General features: G+C 40.7%; 1 pseudogene; it reads right to left on the reverse strand.

Moving 5' to 3' along the window:
* LOC134204011 (uncharacterized) overlaps positions 1 to 12,231 on the reverse strand; it is an 86,686-nt pseudogene extending 74,455 nt beyond the window's left edge.
* Positions 12,232 to 15,456: the final 3,225 nt, after the last annotated feature.

Genomic DNA, 15,456 nt, shown 5'->3' on the forward strand with positions numbered 1-15,456 from the left:
TGGTCGTATGCTGACAGGGAAGGGGGGTTTGCTCCTCTCCGGAGGTGCAAATCTTACTGAGCGTCTGTTCTCCATGTCAGGATCGGCTCACAACAGCGTCTGTTCTCCATGTTAGGGGCGGCTGATCATCGTCCGAGTGCCAGCGAGGGACTCTAAGTGAAACTATGCACCATGGTCCACCGGAAATAAGGAGGAATGGTCCTCCGGAAATTTAGGGGGTTTGGTGTCAGGCCCTGCAAGCCAGCCAAAAAAAAAATCACGCAACTAACAATCAACAAGAGAGTACGGACCGGAACCATCGGCGAAGACCTCTGCGACGAAAAGGGACTAGCGATTGGAAACTCGCTGGGAACAGCTTTCATAGTGATGGACGATATGCAAAGGCGCGTGATCGGGTGGTGGCCGATCAATGAGAGAATGTGCAGGTTGAGGATCAAAGGCCGCTTCTTCAACTTCAGCATAAACAACGTCCATAGCCATCACTCCGGAAGCACTGATGATGATAAAGACGCATTCTACGCGCAGCTGGAACGTGAGTACGGCAGCTACCCAAGCCACGACGTCAAAATCATCATAGGAGATTTGAACGCTCAGGTTGGCCAAGAGGAGGAGTTTAGACCGACTATTGGAAAGTTCAGCGCTCACCGGCTGACGAACGAAAACGGCCTACGACTAATTGATTTCGCCGCCTCCAAGAATTTGGCCATTCGCAGCACCTACTTCCAACACAGCCTCCCGTATCGGTACACCTGGAGATCACCACTCCAGACAGAATCACAAATCGACCACGTTCTGATTGATGGACGGCACTTCTCCGACATTATCGACGTCAGGACATATCGTGGCGCTAACATCGACTCTGATCACTATCTGGTGATGGTTAAACTATGCCCAAAACTATCCGTCATCAACAATGTTCGGTACCGACGACCGCCGCGGTACGACCTAGAGCGACTGAAGCAACCTGATGTCGCCACTGCATACGCGCAGCATCTCGAGGCAGCGTTGCCGGAAGAGGGTGAGCTCGATGGGGCCCCTCTTGAGGGCTGCTGGAATACAGTCAAAGCAGCCATTAACGACGCAGAACAACGTCGGGTATATGGGTCGAAGTCGACGGAACGATTGGTTCGACGAAGAATGCAGACAGATTCTGGAGGAGAAGGACGCAGCGCGGGCGGTCGCGCTGCAGCAAGGTACCCGGCAGAACGTGGAACGTTATAGACGGAAGCGGAGACAGCTGACCCGCCTTTTCAGGAGAAGAAACGCCGCCTGGAAGAAGCGAGGAGATGGAACAGCTGTGCCGTTTTCAAGAAACACGCAAGTTCTATCAGAAGCTCAACGCATCCCGCAAAGGCTTCGTGCCGCGAGCCGAAATGTGCCGGGATAAGGATGGGAGCATCTTGACGGACGAACGTGTGGTGATCGAAAGGTGGAAGCAGCACTACGAGGAACATCTGAATGGCGCTGAGAGTACAGGCAGTGAAAGTCAAGGCAGCGGAGGAGAGGACTACGTCAGTTCAGCGAACGATGGAAGCCAACCAGCCCCCATCTTGAGGGAAGTTAAGGATGCCATCCAACAGCTAAAGACCAATAAAGCAGCTGGTAAGGATGGTATCGGAGCTGAGTTCATCAAGATGGCCCCGGAAAAGCTGACCACTTGCCTGCATAAACTGATAGTCAGAATCTGGGAAACCGAACAGCTACCGAAGGAGTGGAAGGAAGGGGTTATATGCCCCATCTACAAGAAAGGCGACAAACTGGAGTGTGAGAACTTTCGAGCGATCACCATCCTTAATGCCGCCTACAAAGTGATATCCCAGATCATCTTCCGTCGTCTGTTACCTTTAGTGAACGAGTTCGTGGGAAGTTATCAAGCCGGCTTCGTTGACGGCCGCTCGACAACGGACCAGATCTTTACTGTACGGCAAATCCTTCAAAAATGCCGTGAATACCAGGTCCCAACGCACCATCTGTTCGTTGATTTCAAGGCGGCATACGACAGTATAGACTGCGTAGAGCTATGGCAAATTATCGACGAGAACAGCTTCCATGGGAAGCTTACCAGACTGATAAAAGCAACGGTGGATGGTGTGCAAAACTGTGTGAAGATTTCGGGCGAACACTCCAGTTCGTTCGAATCGCGCCGGGGACTAAGACAAGGTGATGGACTTTCGTGCCTGTTGTTCAACATTGCGCTAGAAGATGTCATGCGGAGAGCCGGGTGTAACAGCCGGGGTACGATTTTCAACAGATCCAGTCAATTTATTTGCTTCGCGGATGACATGGACATTGTCGGCCGAACATTTGCAAAGGTGGCAGAACTGTACGTGTACACCCGCCTGAAACGTGAAGCAACAAAAGTTGGACTGGTGGTGAATGCGTCAAAGACAAAGTACATGCTTGTGCGCGGAACCGAGCGCGACAGGGCCGGTCTGGGAAGCAGTGTTACGATAGACGGGGATACCTTCGAGGTGGTCGAGGAATTCGTCTACCTCGGATCCTTGCTAACGGCTGATAACAATGTCAGTCGTGAAATACGAAGGCGCATCATCTGTGGAAGTCGGGCCTACTACGGGCTCCAGAAGAAACTGCGGTCAAAAAAGATTCGCCACCGCACCAAATGTGTCATGTACAAGACGCTAATAAGACCGGTTGTCCTCTACGGACATGAAACCACCTTTGGTGGTGTGCAAGAAGACGGTGTGTGGCAGCGAAGAATGAACCACGAGCTCGCCCAACTCTACGGCGAACCCAGTATCCAGAAGGTAGCTAAAGCCGGACGGGTACGATGGGCAGGTCATGTTGCAAGAATGCCGGACAGCAACCCTGCAAAGATGGTGTTCGCTTCCGATCCGGCAGGTACGAGACGACGTGGAGCGCAGCGAGCGAGATGGGCAGACCAGGTGCAGAACGACTTGGCGAGCGTGGGGCGTATCCGTATGGAGAGATGCGGCCTCGAACCGTGTATTGTGGCGTAAAATTGTTGATTCAGTTTTATCTGTTTAGATGTAGACTAAACAAATGAATGAATACATCATTTCGCTAATTGACAGCTACCCAATCATGCCGTAGAGAATCTCGCCCAGCACTATCCCTATCAACACATTTTATTTAGCTTTGTTAATTTAGTTTCTGCGTTTACGTTATCCCAATTTCCAGAAAAAAATTCAGGCGAAAAACCAAGTCGTTTGAGCCAGAAGTTGGAAGCTAATGAACGACTAGGGTAAAGGTAGTATAGGCATTGCACGATATCAGTACCTACTTCTTCTGCAAGGTATCAAGGCAAGCACGTAAACCTTGTTTTCTTGAATATCTCTAAAACTTTAGTAGTACTTGGGCTGCTCGCGAGCTAAAACCTTTATCGTGAACTTTTTTTTCTTTGGGTACTGATCGAGAACACTACTTCCGGGCTTTTAGAACTCTTTTAACATTTACATTGTTGTGTACGCAAACAACATTATGCTTCTCATCATCGATGAAATCTGCTTATGGTGTTCAGGCCGTGGATATGGTGCACTAATTGGCCACTCACGTTATTTTTTTTTTCTGTCAGCTGGAAAGTGCGTCACGTGTAGCACACATCAGCTTTCGGTTCCCAGCATCTAGTTCAACCTAGATATGTGCGTTAAAATCCGGAGCCGTTCAAATGATCCGAATCTTTGGAGTGAGCGATTGAGGCGTACCTCACTTTTCAAAAGATCCGGTTCACCAGATCGGACCATTTGTAAGAAAATGACAAAATGAAAAGTTTTTTGTAGTAGATATTCCATAAATGTTATATATGTTTGTGAGTTAGAGAAGGATGAAATTTATTTTATTTATTCATTTATTTAAATCATCTGATAGCAGTCTACATGAATGTTTCAGATATATTTTCGTCTTCCGAATCTTTCTACTCGTTCTGAACAATGTACAATTTCCCCCAAAATCAAAGATGTCGTCTACTAATTAATCTATGTAAGGATCAATGGTGTGAGCCATTTCATTAATTTGCTATAACCTTACAGTTTGTTCCCAAGATCCGATCCGTATGAAAGATCCGGATCATTAGACTGAATGATCCAGATCATGATCCGTTCCACGAAGTGATCCGTTTTGCCCATCTCTAGTTCAACCAATAATCGGGGGATCCGGCTTCGCATAGGAAATTATTAACAGTAGTTTACTCTATGAATTTGAGCTAAAGTGCCTAGCAGACCGGCGCTACTTGAACAAATACGTCCTCGTCGCCTCTAGGCTTCTCTCATCTACCCCAGCTGAATTCGCGTGCGTCGATGCGGCGTCAGCCGATGGTGGAAAGTGTGGTAATTTTCCGGGGATTCCGGACAAACCTCCGGCTGACTCCCATTCGAACTGTCCGACTCCATCTTATTTTTTTTTCGCTCCTTACCTACCGACTCACGAGCGCGACCACACGGTCCAAACTTGATCGAGAGAATGAAGTAAAGTTCGTTCGATGCTACGACGTAGAGTTCGGCATTATACTGATGTGTGTAATGCATTACGTTGTTAGTGTGTGTAAAGCTTATAGTACTTCTCGTCGTGATTTGAGCTGTAGAACAGAGTTTCCCAAACTTTTGGGTATGCGACCCACCTAGCAAAATTCTATATGTCTCGCGACCCACCTAAGAAAAAATGCATTTTACCAAGTAGTATTTGTTGGCCGGAGAAGAGAACCCCCTCACCAAGAATAACAAATACTAGAGTTCCCTCTCTACACCACGGCAGGCTACTGATTGATACTTCTGCCAGTAGCTGCAGTTCTCTTTATTCTAAAATAGGTATCTACAATACATCCATAACAATATTCCTTAATCTACCAAAGAGCAACTACAACCAACTGGCGCCAACCTCCTATCCATCTTCGATCTACAGCGAAGCGTCGCACACTACCTGATATTCCAACAGTATTAAGCATTAATTGTATCAGAATGTCATCTGTTCCGGCAAGTTTTACAAAAATATTCACGTTACCTTCATGTGCAAATGCAAAAAATGACAAACATGATATTGTTTGTCAAAATGTTTTTATTTTACTTCATTAAGGGGACAGCTTTTAAGCATAAATGTTTTCTAAAATAGCGTGGTGATGAATATTTAAAATAAAATGCGGTTCGAACTTAAAATTATGTTCCTGAAAAAAATGATCAAAAGGATCGGCATTCGAGCTGCAATTAATATTTTGTTCTACGCGACCCACCAACAATCCGCTCGCGACCCCCCAGGGGGTCGGGACCCACAGTTTGGGAAACCATGCTGTAGAAGTATTCGTTACCACGGAGATGAGTCGAAGCAGAGATATGAAGTGGTAAAGTCGAATACAGGGTTGTCTACATATCGCAATGAATTTCCTGTTGTCCATATTATGTGAAATTAGGAATCACCAAGGTTTCAAATGATAGGTATAATTATTCTGTTTTTTTTAACAATAATTTTATTCGTTATATGAACATCTCTTATTACTTAACCTTTCTCTCTATTTGGGTACTACATTGCCCTTCATCTCTACTCTAACTGTAAACTTGGTAAACAAACTTATCATCAAATTTAGCTGGTTTCTTTATCATATCTCTTTGACGTAGGGACCGCCGTACTGTTTCTGCATCATTTTCTGTTACCGAATCACTAATACTCTGATCATTCTCATGTTGTTCTGAAAATGATGTGATGACCGATTCTTCTGGAGCTTTCCTTACATCGTTAACATTTCTGGTATATTGAACACCGTTGTTGCTGACTACAATAATTTTCGGCCCAACTCTTGAGACAACTTTAAACTGCTCGGAAGAGAAATTAGGATCTATCTTGTTACGCTTTTGTTGCAAAATCAAAACTCTTTCACCAACTCCAATATTAGAGCTTTTAGCTCCACGTGATGAGTCAGCATGTTGCTTGCTTACCAACTTAGACTCAGCGTCGCGTTCTCTTATATCAATTCTGTCCAAATCTTTATTGACATTTTGAAAATTTTCTATTTGGGACAATCCCGAAATCGTCACTCTTTCTAAACCTCAATAAAATCATTGAAATTTTGACAATTTCTGTGTTTCCATCGGAAGCCGTTGTGTATTATCTATCCGTCCTTCCGTCGGAGAAAATACACATAAGTTATCAGTTTGAAACCTTTCGTCCTTCTGCCGTGGTTTCTAGCACATTCTCCGCCCTTCCGTCGGGAATTGATTTGTGCCACCATTTTGTGTAAATATTGTTTTCCTTCAGTAAAACAAATTCAATCTAACTCTGGCCTTTCCGATAGATGTTACGCTATCCGTCTTTCCACCGGTAGCTATTTGTTTTGTATTCTCCGCCCTTCCGTCGAAGATACAAGGGATTTCAAAATGGTCTCAGACGCCATTTTGTAATAGCTCCACCTTCCGTCGTAGAACTTTTCAATCGGCATTTCGCATTTCCATGTGAGGTTCAACTCCAATACCTACCCGGGTATTCCACCGACAGCGCCATTGTGGTAATTTTCCGGGGATTCCGGACAAACCTCCGGCTGACTCCCATTCGAACTGTCCGACTCCATCTTATTTTTTTTTTCGCTCCTTACCTACCGACTCACGAGCGCGACCACACGGTCCAAACTTGATCGAGAGAATGAAGTAAAGTTCGTTCGATGCTACGACGTAGAGTTCGGCATTATACTGATGTGTGTAATGCATTACGTTGTTAGTGTGTGTAAAGCTTATAGTACTTCTCGTCGTGATTTGAGCTGTAGAAGTATTCGTTACCACGGAGATGAGTCGAAGCAGAGATATGAAGTGGTAAAGTCGAATACAGGGTTGTCTACATATCGCAATGAATTTCCTGTTGTCCATATTATGTGAAATTAGGAATCACCAAGGTTTCAAATGATAGGTATAATTATTCTGTTTTTTTTAACAATAATTTTATTCGTTATATGAACATCTCTTATTACTTAACCTTTCTCTCTATTTGGGTACTACAGAAAGGTAGTGCGGTCTAAGGCATTAAAATAATCCGCTTCTTGATCCAAACATACTGGATCTTGCGCATGATGACTGACGTAATTTCACTGGCATGGGACGAGGAGCTGGCATTCCTCAACAGTCAACATACTGAGCTGCTGCCCATCAAATACATTAGCTACGAGCACCGTTTCGTCGACGGATTCGTGTCCAGTTTAGGAGTGGGTATAACCGGCACCAATTATGATCAATGATAGCTTTTCTTTATCTTTATTTACCTTTATCTATCTTTCTAAAGATAAAGATAAATAAAGAATGATAGCTTCGGAAATCTGCTAACCGACCGAACAGAAGTTGCTGCTACGAAGAGTTGCTTTGAGTACTGGACTATCAACCAGAGTTAGGGTTGAGGTTGATGGACAGGTGGTATAAAGTAGGAAAGGTTATGCAAGAGCTTAAGAATGGCACCTCCCAAACGGTCTCCGGCGAGGTTATTGCAGATTGTCGAGTTACTATTTCCGTCCCATGCGACAAGCGGGTGTGGCCGAAGTAACAACGAAGACGTGCAAAGAGTTGCTTGCGATGGTAAAGTCCTTGGCAACGAACAGATCTCCAAGGCCTAATCTGCCGTTCTAAGCATACTTTTACCAAATGCAAAACAAAGACAATTGAGGAACTGGCGTTTTGAATTAAACCTTAAATTTTGTTAACGTCCAGCTACTAGGAAATTTGAGACTACCAAAGTAACATTTTAATTTTTATAACGCCCTTGAAAGCCATAATTTGCTTCACAAGAGTGTGTTAAAACCAGTATACAGGTATACCTCGATTATATGGACTTTTTCGATGCAAAAAAGTCCATATAATCGAATTTTTCATATAACCGAAGCAAATTTTTTTTCTCGAAAATTGTGGTACACGATGAAATAAGTCTTAAAAGTTGAAAGAAAATATCCATATATTGCCTTACAGTCTAATCCGCATGTTTGGGCTCATTTTATGACAACTCAGTAAATTATGATTTTCTATAAGAACGTAACCTTTTTTTCGGCCAGCTCAATGTGAGCACACTAATATAATTATTCACAAATTCTAACTACAGTGCCTTCCTGTTTCAGCAACAAAGAAAACACTAAGTGGTCGAGAAAGGTATATGTTAGATTCAAAAACTGGCTTTATATAGAAGGACTGACACTTGTCCTCTTTTGATTTGATCGTAGCAAATTGAAACCGATGAAAAGTTGTCTATTTTGTCCTATTGTCTCCTTATGAAAATTGGCCGGATTGGACTATGGGCTCAGAAGATATGGCCAAAATGCATTTGTTTATGCAAAAATCGCGTAGAAACAGTCTCACTTTTCTGACACTTATCTTTAAAAGATCTCCTTGCAACAAGTTGCGTTTGATTGATATTCTTAAAAAGAATTGAAATCAATGTAAATAAGGGGCTTTATCCACGTATCAGTGTCATTTTTACAAAAACCAATTTTTCCCGTTTCCCGTCATTTCCCGCCAAAAAATGTATCTCGTTTTATTGTCTCAGTCAATTCTTTGACTTATTTAAGTTCAACTTTTTCACAGGATTAATATTTTAGAATATTTTAATTCAATTCAAAATTTATTTTATTTTAATTTAAAATTTTAATTCAAAATCGGGCGAATGTTAGGTCAAGCTTGGAAACCAGCACTATTCGTCAAAAAGTATGGGTTCTTTGGGAAAGTTGTCCTCAAAAAATTGAAGAATCGATTGAGCGGATAAATATTGTTGATGGGAAACAGTGCACAGTGCACCTACACCTGCTAAGTGGAATATTAAAGGATAAATTGTTATGGCTATTTTGGACTATGTTCGTATATTAAAGCAGGGCTGTATTTTGCCACGGGTTTTAAAATTCAAAACGACGCACAGTGGCGAGCCCTCATAAAAATCCCGGACAAAACTTGAGATTGCATTCAAAATTTCATCACAACGCGCTGTTGTATTTTGTACAACACTAACGAAAAACACATCGCACAGCATGAACGAGTTTGCATGAGCGTTTCAGGATCACGTTTTGCTGAATGGTTTAGCAGCTATTGATTTAAGAACTGCTAACTAGAACATTCTAAAGATATTCAATTTCTTTTCCTACCGTTGAGCGTCAGTATAATCCTTAAGCCTTGTGTTGAACAAATGTGAATACCAGGATATTCGACAACATCTATTTAAACATCAAGACTGCTCGAAGAGTTTTCAGTTTTTTACATTCAAATAATTATCAAGTTCGCCCAGAAGAAATAATGCCAGATTTGAAAACCATTTGGAGCTTTATGTATCATATATTGAAATAAACTCTTCCAGTTTCGTGGATACCTGAAAAATCAGTCTCAGTGGGTCCGGTTTGCTAAATGTTAATGCATCATCCGTCCTTCTATACTTAATTCCATGCACCAAAAGCAGAAAAAGGTTGGAAGCAAAGATCTAACAGCTAAATATGACAATTTCATCTTATCACTTGCTCCGCATACTGTCAGTCTGACAATTCACTTCACTGTTGCAGATTAAAGAATTGTATATTTATCATTATATACAATAAAATTTTCCAACGCGAAAATGGTAAATAAATCAAGTCAATCGAACATATGACTCAGAGTGCATCTCCATATATAACATCACAACATGCCTTAAGGGCCTTTATTTGCCCCAATGTACCATAATAAATATAGAATCAATGTAAAATATGACTTAAAATATGCAACATCTTTTTAAAACCCCAAAACACAAAAAAAAAATCTAGCGAAAAAAAATGTTCATATAATCGAGGGAAAAAGTCCATATAATCGAAGTCCATATAATCAAGGGTCCATATAATCGAGGGTCCATATAATTGAGGTAAACCTGTAATACCAAAATGTTACTATGGTAATACATCCCAGGGCCATTTAGTAAACTTATTTTTTATGAAAATCATTCATATCTTCTATTCACAAATGGTCTGGGCTCTGCCAAACTGCATCAAGCGGCTTTTTGACCGACTTGTGATATTTTATTTATGAAAGGAAAAGGAAAATCATTTCATATCAATTCCAATGTACATTCTTTGTAGGATAATTTCAGTTAAAGGGATCGAGGAATATCCAACACGATCTACGCTCAATTAAATTTGCTAATACACAAAAATCTTGTCTCAGCCTATTTTTACTTTTTTTTTATTTTTCTAAGGTAAGAAAATGTAGTTATACATTATAGTTTCAATGAACGTTACGTTTCCAGCATATATAAGAGTTAATCCTATAATGCATTCCTAAAAAAAAGATCTACTGTTAAAACTCTAATTTTTGCAGTAAGTCTTTAAGGATCCTTAGCAGCTTGTGGTGTTGATGAACCCTAAATAAAAATCCAAAAGCTTCGTGTTGGAACTTTGAAATTTTTCTTATTAAAAATGTCCCCCTTCTAGCTGATATGATTTTCGATATGCAACGCATTCCATCAGATGTTGCACCACGAAACGTCATTACCGCCAACGACAATTTTCCTTATCATTCCTCCCCGGGGGCCATAACCAATCAATTTACCAATCCCCAGTGAAGCCGAATCATGCGGAAGAAATCGGCAAACGGGATCTTGCCGCTCACCCGTTACTCCTGCCGTGCCCTCCCGCCTTCACCCGCTGGTGGATTAACCCCATCAAACGTACCTGCGAGTACATTAGGCTTAATGGCAGACTCATCGCAATCGATAGCAGCCACACGAAGCTGATTTTCAGTATCACCCGTCGCCGGGTCTTGTTCCGGCCGAACCGCATCGGGTAGCGCAACGAGAGGTACCGGTCCACGGAAATGGTGCACAGATGCATGATGCTCGCGGTGCAAAACAGCACATCCAGGCAGATCCACACCAGACAGTATTCGGACTGCAGCGGAAAGTATCCTGCGGAAGAGAGGTAGAGAATTGAAAAAAAAAAATGTACATTTCACGAGAGTAAAAAAAAATCCACTGAACAAAAATTTGATGAGATATGTATCGTGTTCTCGAGGGCAGGGAAGCGAAATGGGAGCAAAAGTTCCATCGCACAATTTTTATCTTTCCCAAGCAACACGAGTTATTCCGAAAAGTGACATAATCGAAGTTGTTTGATTTTTATTAGATTGTTCGATACCTATATGTTCGACAGTCTGTTCACTAAGAAGTTGCGATTCAAACAGCGTCTATTCTGGCAAACAGGGGCTGAATAAGAAAGGCTCTTTCCCGGGATCTGTGCCTTATTACAGTGGAAGTTTCCGAAAATCATCATTGTTCGAGAAACCGATATGGACAATTTATGGATGGAGTGTAACTCCAACGACCATAACCCATATTAACCAAGCGTCCTATAAATAGGACAGCTTTTGTTAACGACTTAAGTGCGAAACAACTGGATAGATACTCTACATCATGTCTAAGAAACAGCAATTCTGTCTGATGACACGATGCAGCATGCGGCATTATCAGCTTGCTTTTCCCGTTATGGGCACGGTTGAAGCCATAACAGCCAATGTATTGGAGCTGAAGCATATTAACATAGTTTTCATTTTATAAGTAGACGGGTTCGTACTATTATATTTAATTTCACCACTTGCTCGTAACTTTAACAGTTACAATCGTTAAAGTTACAATCAAGTGGTGGAATTAAATGGGATAGTACGATCTCATCTTATGATGTGTGAAAAAAATCCACTAAAAGCTCAAAATAATTGTCTTATTCGTAAAGTATGTTCAAAGCATTAGTAGGGAAAGAGGTCATTTATCCGGCCAACCAACTTTCAGTCTTGTGGCCTTTAGCCACAAGTTTTATTTCATCTAGAAAATCTTTGTAATTCAACGGGAAATCTTTGGGAGTTCGGCCGCATTCCCATAGAAAACTGTTTAAAGTTTTCACAAGAAAACTCGTAGTTTTTGGTGCCACTTGTTGGCGTGCTGATTAGAATTATTTCGAAAGTGACTATTTTCAAACTGTAAATAACAATAAATGAAGCAAAATTATTAAGAAATAAATCATACGGATCGCTTCTCAAGATGAGCATTGAACTATTTATAGTGGCAGTAGAGTCAATAAAAAACTTTTTTTTTTCTAAATAAGCATTGGACACTTGCAAACGGTGATCGCGTGTGCAAGTATTTTTTATAAGTGTCAGATTTTTTCCTCGCGTCCTAATATTTTCGATTCATCAAATTCTTCGTGATTGAGACTGAATACCATGAATTTTCAAAGACAAGAATGCAGCAATAGGTAATGAATGCAAATATGAGTGGGGCTAACATACTTCGAGAAGGAACCATATTGTTAGCAATCGGATTGGTGGTAAAACGCTTTGTTTGATTAATGAAGGGAAGATAATTTCAAGTAGGCACAAGGTAAGCAACGAATAAAAGTATTATTAGGAATGATTTGAACGAAACCTGTATTAAGGTATGCTAGTTACAAATATTTGTTGAATGTTTCATCCTATTGAAATTGATTTTATATTGATTAATCCAGTAACTGATATAATCCTTATTCTGCTCATTGAGTAATTCTTGATCTCGGAAAACCACACGCAACGACCGGTTTTCACAGAACAACATGGGTATTTAATACCCCAGTATCATGGACATTGCATTTAAAATTCAGCGTTTCGCATGTGCTGCTATACATATATTAATCTATATTTAATAATTATTTTTCATACAAATTATTGGAATAAAACAGGTTTATGTTTTAAGAAATTAGGGGAGAATGAAGTGAATCGTAACAAAAAAGTATGCAACAATAAGCAATTAGAGGAAATATGAGTAAGGCTAACACAACGAAAACAATATTTGGATATATTTGTTTAGCGCATCATCCTGTTCTATTTCTGATTTTATATTGATTGACACAGCCACGGAATAATGCAATCCTAATTATTTAAATAAAAATAATCTCGGCTAACCAACTTATAATGCTCGGATACAATACAGAATTGCTCAAGTCAAGTGTCCTCATACTAAGTTTGTGCTGTAAAGTCTCAAAGCTAGAATGAGCTGAATTGTCTGAATGGTTCCCATACTATAAAAGTTAGTTGGGAATCCTATGTATCCCATGTGCAAAACACCCGTAATCCGGATCCCCCAAACACACAAGCCTTCAGCTCCTCGCGCAGCTCTTCGCGATCGCTGTTGTCATTGTCACCAATCACCATAATTGGGGTAAGATGCCCAATAGTGGACCCCCTAGTAGCGGAATTTTCATCTTCCTGTCATAAGGAGTAGAAATTTTCAACATTATTTCCGCTTGATATCTAATAACAAGTTCTGCATCTCCTCTTCACGATATATACATAAGCCACTCAAATATATGACGTTATTCGTTGAAATAAACATTTTAAAGTCTGACTGAATTCGCCCTATAGTAGACCCCCTGGGGTCCATAATAGGAAATTGCTTCCTTATAGTCGACACTTCATTTGATTTTCATGTTCCGTTTCGGGACGTTCTGCTTCCCTATTATGGACCCTCCAAAATATTCCTATAATAAACATTCTTGTGCTAATTTTTTACAAAATTGAATGAAAGATCGTCTAATTTTGCTTTCTATGGCATTTCCAATGCATGTAGTCAAATCCTAGGACTGTAAGGTAGGTTCTCCCAATGGGGTTTCATAGCTAAATGTGTGCATGTAATTTGCTGTAATAATGCAAACATGGCTGGAGGGTCCACTATTGGTTGAGGGTCCACTGTTTGTCTTTATACCCCAACTGCAGAATCGTACGGGAATTATTGAAGTTGCTCCTGCGTAGTTCATCAGTTTTCTTCGACTAGTGCATTGCGAGAAAGTTAAAATTTGTTTCGCGTCCAGTCGTGTTTTCTCCAATATTGGTCGGTTTTCGAAATTTTGTTCTGATTTGTGCGGGTGTGTAAATTAATCAGAAAGTGAAAGTTTGTTTCGCGTCCAGTCCTGTCTCCTCAGTAAGCAGAACGATTGGCCGATCATCGAAATTTTGTTCTGCTTTGTGCGGGTGAATTAATTAATCAGAAATTAAAAATTTGAATCGCGTCCGGTCGTGTTTTTTCAGTAAGCAGAACGATCGGCTGGTCATCGAAATTTTGTTCTGCTGAGTGCGGTCGGTAATTAAAATAGGGTTTCTTACCCCATTCCCGGCCTAACATGCGTACGACTGCATTATTTAATTGATATTTATGACAGGAAGCAACTTTTTCTGAAATTTGTAGGCTGTATAATACTGCATTGGGGTTCACTTCTGCTTAAAAATAGCTATTCGTGCTAAATATCGTTCAAAGAAGCTGTTATTTGATTTAAATTAACGATGTGCAGCATTCATTTCAGTCATAGCGATTCCCAATCCGGCATACAAAAAACCATTTCCCGGCCTATGCAAAATTTCACTCAATCTCTCAACATTTTACTCTCATTCTCTCTCGGGACGGTAGAAAATGCGATGTAAACAAAAATATGCACGTTCCACGACAACAAGATGCCAGATGGTATTATTCATAATCATTTTTATTTGGTTTAGAAGATATATTTACTCATCCAAATTTCTTCCAAATACTTAAAAACAATATTTATTTCACCTTTTAAAATCGAGAGAACTATAAATAACATGATAACGTCAACGTATTAGACACTTTTCCTATTAACGATGAAGGATCATTTTTATAATCCTGGCCTTTTGGCAGCACGGTGCGGATAGAAGTTCTTGGGCCGAGGTGAATTTTTGTTCGGTTTGTGAATACACTTTAAAATGTATTCTAGTATGTTTAAATAAGTTCTAGTGAAACGAACAAATAAGAATAATTAAAGTGTGGGTGTTTAGAATTATGGTGTGGTGATTAACAGCTTCATGCAATGGTTGTATCGAGCACTGTGACGATTTTCAGGTAGGTGTTTATTCGATAATACCGTTTTGTAAAAGTGGAAAGAATCACTTCGGCTCAGTGGTGTGGCATCGGAGAGTGAAATTTTGAATTCTACATTTTTATTTTCTACAATTGAATCAATTAGGAGTAAAACAAGTGATAGAAAAATATTGAGTATTGTGAAAAATAAATTGTAGACTTTTTAAAAATTATCAACCATAAACCTACGACTTCCAAACAGTTTAAATCATTAGTTTTCTGTGCAGTGAGCCGGGAACCGGGTCCATAGGCCCAAGTAGTGATTTACCCTAATTAGTGTTCGTTCAAAAGTGTTTTTGTTTAAAATCAATCAAACTACACGCTATACACCGCATACCGTTTACCAAAACGAACCATGCCACAATCCCTATCCCATTTATCCAACATCCCAGTGATTTCTCGTGGAAGTGCAGATGACTCGTCGGCTTCTATCAAAGCGAGTATCACGTCAACATTTTCCTACCTATTCCTTAATTGACCTGCATTCGGACACGGCCGGCGCTGGTATTGCTTATTTTTTGGGGTCACCAGTTCTTACACATTGAAGATGATGTTAGTCCCAAACTTCATCTGTTGGTTCTCTGTGTAATTACAGCTGACCTGGCAATAACGGAGTAGCAACCGTGG

The sequence above is a fragment of the Armigeres subalbatus genome, unplaced genomic scaffold, assembly GCF_024139115.2.
Source record: "Armigeres subalbatus isolate Guangzhou_Male unplaced genomic scaffold, GZ_Asu_2 Contig328, whole genome shotgun sequence".
Taxonomy (NCBI): Eukaryota; Metazoa; Arthropoda; class Insecta; order Diptera; family Culicidae; genus Armigeres; species Armigeres subalbatus.